At 44.1% G+C, this 7,510-nt stretch overlaps 1 pseudogene; it reads left to right on the forward strand.

The window, feature by feature from the left end:
• Nucleotides 1-2,733: 2,733 nt before the first annotated feature.
• On the forward strand, nucleotides 2,734-7,252 carry LOC135251961 (sterol 26-hydroxylase, mitochondrial-like; annotated as a pseudogene).
• Nucleotides 7,253-7,510: the final 258 nt, after the last annotated feature.

A 7,510-nucleotide genomic window follows, 5' to 3' on the forward strand; every position in this document is an offset into this window, starting at 1 on the left:
CCCAGAACAGAAGCTGAAGCTGGTGGGCGGGCATTCTTGTCCCTGGGTGAACCTTTCGAATCCTTCCAGCTATTAACATTTGCAGTCTAACCAGAATTCACGTTATTCACTGTATTAATTGGCACGCTAACGCGGACGGCTACTTGCTAAGTAAACAAGATCCATTTATTGCGGGATGACGAACATCCTTCTTAACTTAACTTACGGAGCGACTACTTTCATCACTGTCACTTTATTAAAACGAAAAACGTGCATCATTACTAGCTTGCAAAGATTTTTTTGCAATCACCTGTCCCTATATGAGATGTAAAGCTCGCTAGCCTGCGCCACACAACAGCACCCAATTTATTGGTAGGTGACGTTAGCGACTGAAAAAAATGCTTGAATTTTGTTTACGTCGCTGTAACAATGTAAATCAACAAACTTAATGTAATTGTATGGAGCTACCACCACCTTGTGGTACAACATTATATGGCAGCTATTTTCGGGAACGGATTAACATTATTATTATTTTAATTACAACTGATGTATTTTATTTTATTATAATCAGTCCCCCAACTACCGCTGATTTGATTCTTTGACCCTAATCAACCAAGATTGTTTAATGGAGCAATCATTTTATGACTGTGTCCACTGGCAGTCTGCCTAGAGGCCTATGCCTTGTCTGTGCGCTCACCTGGGTTGGCTAGTTTGAGCGTCTGTATGGTCATTTTGTAGACTGTCGCAGAGTAATCCCCTGGAATGTAACGTCCAGACTTCACTTCCAGACGACAGTGTCTAGCCTGCTTTCCAGCACATGTAATTCTGTGCTGGAAAGATGTTGCCGCATGGACATGTATTTTGAAAGGTATACTGCGGGAGCACAGTCAACAAAACCACCAGGTACAGCAAATATGATTCTTTTTAATAGAGTCCAATCTTTATAAAAAATCACCCCATTCATATCATGCATTAGGTTGAAATCAGGTGACTGAATTTGGTACAATAACTAATGCGTATCAAAGAAGAGAACCTTTTTTGGTTCCATCCGATTACCGGAGCAGGTTCAAAGTCAGGTAACATTTTTGGTAAACTAATTGTAATATGCTGCGGTTCTGTGGAGAACTTTAAAGTCATTATTATGTACTTAAATGGACTGCTGTTTTATTCTCACAGCTGCTGTTCTGTCGAATTTCTACATGCCTATAGATCTGCATATAGGTTACATGCAATGTAACCATAGCAACGCATTCCAATTATTAATGGAAATCCGTTCGCTTTATCAAGAATATGTATCGATGGCCTTCACCTACGAGCGATCAAACAAGGACCTGTCCTGACCCAGAAACTTTGCCCCTGTAAAGCTGGAGATTGCCTTACTTCTTTGTTCATCCGTCGGCAGCTCGTCTGCTTTTGTTTACCAGGCATGTGGACCACTGTTGTGTTGAGGTCAGCCTTGCGCCCCAAATCACATGGCCTCACCATGGCAACCCTGCCGGACAGCACGACGCACAGGTCGAAGTCGGGATCCGGTGGTTTAAATGTACCAACAACGGCTGTTAAAACTGGGAGGTACAAGATCATTAATGACCTGCCGGGACCGAGTCTGGCCACGACTGCGTACTGGCTTTTTGTGAAGGGATACGCTAACAAGAGCCATGTCATGCAGGTAGAGAGTACGTAGCTTTTTATTCATCAATTTATTATACACCCTGATATGTACCATTTATATATAATCTATTATATGTCCTACAACATTGCATTCTACCATTTTAAACAAAAAGATAATGTTCACAAAAAAAGTGATTAATCAGCATTTGTGATGAGTTTTACAATCTTGATCGGCTAGGAAATGCAGTGCACTGAGCTGAACTGGCTGGCACTTTTACGGTTTTTATCTCGGTTCTCTGTGAAGTGCAAATGTAAAATTGTGAAAAGGCACAAGTCTGGGGACTAAGGATTATGTATTTGAGTAATCAAAAAGAATTATTCATGCTGAATGGAAGAGGTAGACTTTTTAGATGTTAAGGCTGCCTTACTCTCTGCTGTACAGGTTTTTTAAAGCAACATTTATGTCAGTGTCATTTCCAGCTCAAAGTACACTCAGGAGTGTTTTATTCAGCTGCTCTAAATTGTTCCCCTTTATTGGCCGAATACCACCAAAGATAACCACCAGTAATCTGTAATGCATAAATGATAGATTATTGATTATAGTAATCTATAAACTGAGACCGATGCCTCAGTCACAGGGGAACGTCACCTAAAAATCATAATTTGGCATGGTCAATCTTAACCTCAGAATGAATGAGGGTAAAATTGGTGTGACCTGTATTTCATGAGTCAAAACAAAGTCTTATGTCTGTATCTGAAAAACACTGTTTGAAATGATGGTGTAACTGGGATAAAACTCCTCCTCTTCTAATCATTTATGTAACGTTCCATTGTATTATATTGCAATCACTTAGCAGACAGTCTTATCCAAAGTGACTCGCAGAAGTGGAGATAAGTGTTAGTCTTAGGAATGCAAAATCACGCTATCACACAGAAGGCACATACGGCCCATGATCAATAAGTGGAATGTTAATGTAATAAACCAGCAGGTTGGTATTGACACAAAAGTAAATAACACTGAACAGATAACCTAATGATAAACTTTTTAAAGAAAGAAAGGAAATCTAAAGAAAGAATAGTTAAAGGGTGTCAGGGGAACCATGGTGCAATCTGAACAGTTGGGTCTTCAGCCTGTGTCCGAAGATGGGTGGAGTGTCGACTGTCCTGATTGGTGGGAAGCACATTCTGCCAGAACAGACAGTTCCTGGTAGGAACAAATATAGCAGAAACCCAAGGAACCCTGGTTGACCTTCCCCTGTTGGGAAAAAGGCAATTATGTCTCCTCACTACAGACTCTTAGTTAGCTAAGGATATAGCCTGGGGTAGAATCTGCTACCCATCTGGCTAGAATCTGCTGAATCAATGGTTTCCAAAGTTTCTGAGCCTGCAACTCCCTTAATTAGTAGGGTTCGGCCTTTATTAAAAGATAGCTAAACATACAGTGAGCTCCATAACATTTGAGACAAAAACATGTCTTTTTTCTTGATTTGGTCCTGTAGTCCACTATTTTAGATTTGTAATCAAACAATTCACACGTGGTTAAGGTGCTCATTCTCAGTTTTTATTTAAAGTTACTTTTCACCGTGTAGAAATTACAGTGCCCTGAAATGGGGGGCTTATGTATAAAAAGTGCTGTAATTTCTACTTGGTGAAACCATAGTGTATTAAAAATACCCTTAAATAACACCTCAGAATGTCCACTGTAGCCAGCTGTTTGATTACAAATCTAAAATTGCGGAGTGCAGAGCCATATCTAGTAAATTTTTCCTCTAAACGTGAAACGCACCTCATTAAGACCTTGTTAGAATTCTGGGATTGCAGTTGCGGTTAGAACAAAAACCCAGCATACACAGGGGGGTACTCCAGGACCGAGGTGGGGAACCAACCGCTGCACTAATGGATCCAGGCAAACCTATGAGGCTTAACTGACTGAGACGATCAGAAGCCGCTGTTCTCCTTTCCCAAAGAATACTGCAAGATATTTTGTGGGAAACACTGCTACTGGCTGGAATGTTCTAAAGCGGAATTCCGGTTTTTCCCGGACTCCGTTTGACGCAGCCTCTGCATTCAGGTCGAACACCGGAAGCTTTACGGCCCGATCTGGAGGTCGCAGAGGTTCGTCCCCTTTTGACGTGGTGAACGTTGCCTCCCCAGAGCCGATCGCACAGGTGATCCGACAGGAGGGTCGGTACCCCGCCCGCACTGACCTGCCCCACTGGAAGGAGTACCGGGACCTGTGGGGACAGGCTTCTGGACTTCATGTTGAGTGAGTGACTCGGACATCCTGGGTCTGACATCCTCTATTGGGAAACGGTAATACCCGGAGTCTGGTCTCTTTTAAAAGCGCTAAAGAAGCTTTCAATCCAGCCACGCTTTGTAAGGGTGTTTGCTGCAGAGGCCTTACCATCAGCACGCCTCCCCCCGTTCCCCTCCCCTAGTAACGGGTCGGGGTGGCACCGCATACGCGGCGTCCTGAACCCCAGGATGCTGAAGCTGAAGGAGGTGTCCGCGTACGCCCCGGTGGGCGACCTGCTCCAGCGGCCGGTTCGCCTGCGGCTACGTAGCCCCGACCAGGCGATCGTCAGCGACCTCGCCGGCGAACTCTACAAGTTCGGCTTCGAAGGTCAGCCCCCTGGGTGTTAGGGTAGGGGTTAAGTTCTGTACTCCGTGGCAGTTAACTGCTTGAAGAGTAAGTTTTTTCAGAATGTTTTTTTCTAAATTATAAGTCAGTGTTCTAGAACGCCATTGCTTTCAGTCACCAGTAGCGATAGTTTCATCAGCGTTAGAATGTTCAGTTAAGAATGTTCTAATTACATGTTTGTGAACCTACACATTAAAGGGTTAATTCTGTACTCCATGGCGGTTAATTCTGTACTGCATGGTGGTTAATTTTGTACCTCATGGTGGTTAATTCTGTACTACACTGAGGTTAATTCCATTCTCCACATGAGGCGGTGTCTGTGCAAGTGGCTTTTAAGCCTGGAAGGAAAGGGGATGGTGGGACTGTACTCCACTCTTCTTCCAGGGACCTTCTCTAGGTCGCACTGGGTCGCGTGTGTGTCCTTTTCCTGCCCACACCAGTTTAACGCCTGCATATCCACACAGCTTCTCAGCGTAGGAGTGCTAATCTTGGATCTGTTTTGGCCTTTTTGCCCCATAATGAATGAGGTAAGGGTATGTAAAGGGGCAAGTCTGATCCCAGACCAGGACTCCTACGCTGAGCTCCCTGCTCCGAATGGGGGCCCTGATCAGAATTCCTGACCCTTTAACATTCCCGCACTCGCTCCATCGTGGCGTTCCCAGGCATTTCCGCCATCCTGTTTGAGACGCGGCTGGGGCGCCTGCGGGACGAGATCCCCGGGGACACCCTTCGCTTCATCACCGCGGTGAACGACATGCTGACCCTATCTGAGACGGTCCTGTTCCTCCCTCGCTGGACCCGCCGGATCCTGCCCTTGTGGACCCAGTTATGTCCGGGCCTGGGACACCCTCTATGACGTCGGTACTGTCCCACACGGGGAGGGATACAGGCCGGAGAGAGTAAGGGCGGTTTAGTGAAGACTTGGTGAGACGGATGAAACTAGAAATGTCTAGACAAGAGAGGAAGCAGATAAATATAAACCAAAATATGATATTGTGATGACTGAGACTAAAGTCAATGGTTATCAATTCCACTTTGTTTCTGTCGATTCAGAAAATTAACTGAAATTCATTTCGGTCAATAAAAAAATCCACAAAAAACATTTTTTCGCTGTTTTCCAGTCACGAGCTGAATTGCAGTTAACTTCCTGTGTTCACCGAATTGAAATGGATTTGACCGCAGAACAGATGGCCATCGCGCATAATATTAATGACCAGCTGACTGTTTATAATGCCTGGGCTCTGTCCATATCACCTGTGCTATACTTGTGTACACATTTGCAGTCCGGAATCTGATTGACAGGAGGGCCCAGGAGATCAATGACAGAGTAAAGCGGGGTGAGGAGGTGGCAGGGATGTACCTGACCTACCTGCTGTCCAGCGACAGGCTGTCTCTGGGGGAAGTGTACACCAGCATCCCCGAGCTGCTGCTGGGCGGAGGCGACACGGTGAGGCCCAGGTGCACCCACAGCAAAAACCAAAAAATAAGTCGTTCTCAACAAGCATGCTACTCCTGTATTTAGACTTAAGATCTTATTTTACTTTTTCGCTAAACAAGACAAAAATGTTGCCAAAGAGGTGAAAATTTCACTTGCCAAGCCAGCAAACAGTAAAATAAAACAAGATACTATTTTCTACTTCAGAGAAGAAAAAAAAAGACTTAAAGTCTCGTTAAAAGACTAAAACACTTGTTAAGACAGACCTTTTTGCTGTGCCCGGGTGAAGGAGGTTGAGGGCATGGCCTGGCATGGTATGACCTGAAAGAGATGTTCTGTGGAAACTGCCTCAAGAGCTCCTGTTACCCCATTTGAAATCTGCTTTTGTCATCTAAATGGAGGCATATTGAAACCCGCCCTGCTGCATTCTTTGCTCCAGTCTGGGCCCGTTTGCATCAGGCCAGGAAGCAGTGCGCTTGTGTCAGCTTCCAGCTCTGAAATACAGGTCATGCAAATCTTATAAACCCATTGATGAGTAGGTTTTTCAGAATGTTTTTTTCCCCCAAAATTTTAGGACTGTTCTAAAAACTCCATTGCTTTCAATTAGCAATAGTAATTGTTACATTAGCCTTAGAATGTTCCGTTTAGAACAATTAGTGCTGGTAATTGAAAGCAATGGGGTTCGTCACCGATTTAAAATTAGCAGTAGTGACTGTTACATCAGCATTAGGATGTTCAGTTAAGAACATTCTAATCACACATTTGCGATCTCGCACCTTAAAGTGTTAATTCTGTACTCCATGGCAGTTAATTCCATGCTCTGTGTGAGGCGGTTTAAATGTACGGCATGATCCGATCTCTGCCTAGACGTCCAACGCGCTTTCCTGGACTCTCTACCATCTGGCCCGGGATAAGTCGGTCCAGGACGCAGCTGCCCTCCAGAGAAGACCTGGCCAGGATGCCCTACCTGAAGGCTGTCATCAAAGAGACACTCAGGTTGATGTCCCTACTAAGATATTCCATGCCATGCATTGCATCAATAGGTCACACTGGTTTACATATGTACTTATATATTCACACGTACAAATCGTGTCCTATTAGTGCTATTTAGAATAGCCACCAGGGTGATGGCAATTACTGTGAACCTTGAAATCACCCCAGTTTTCAGAAGCAATTTCTGTTCTCTTTTGTTAATGCTCCCACTTTTTTCTCTCTGATTTGGAAGAGCCAACTGTATCATGCATTTGTCAGCACAACTGAAAATAAATGTAAATAAAATCATTGCTGTGTGGCTAAGTTTGAAAGGAAGTTCAGGAGGGCATACCACACAAAATGCCGTACACTGGCTCTGTTAATTACACAAGCGCTTTCCAAATCTTACCATGTTACTATCTTAGTTTATCTACTGTATGTACTATAATAAGGACAATTTATCAAGAAATATGCTTTTTTTGTGTTGGAGTTCTGGCGCAAGTATAGTGTAGCAGCATCTGCTTTGGGTCTGATATTGGGAGCTTAATTACTGTACTGTGTGTCTTGTTGGCTGTGGTTTCAGTAGGAGGTAAAGTGTGCCTCTTTCTCCAACTTTTTTTCTGTACCTGGTAGTGCCTGGAAATGGCCGTCTGACAGTAGACAATGAAGTCGTGGTCGATAACTACTGGTTTCCCTTTTCGTGTCACTTGTTACATGTTGCCCCATCCCAACACTCCTTGGTAATTTGTATGTCCAATACTGTGCTATTCTTCTGCTGTGGCCTTTTCGTAGGTTAGGCCAGAAAGTGTTCACTGTGTTCTTGGCTTAAATAGCGGTACAAATAGATTGTACCTTACTGAACCCGTGTTTAG

The sequence above is a fragment of the Anguilla rostrata genome, chromosome 3, assembly GCF_018555375.3.
Source record: "Anguilla rostrata isolate EN2019 chromosome 3, ASM1855537v3, whole genome shotgun sequence".
Classification (NCBI taxonomy): domain Eukaryota; kingdom Metazoa; phylum Chordata; class Actinopteri; order Anguilliformes; family Anguillidae; genus Anguilla; species Anguilla rostrata.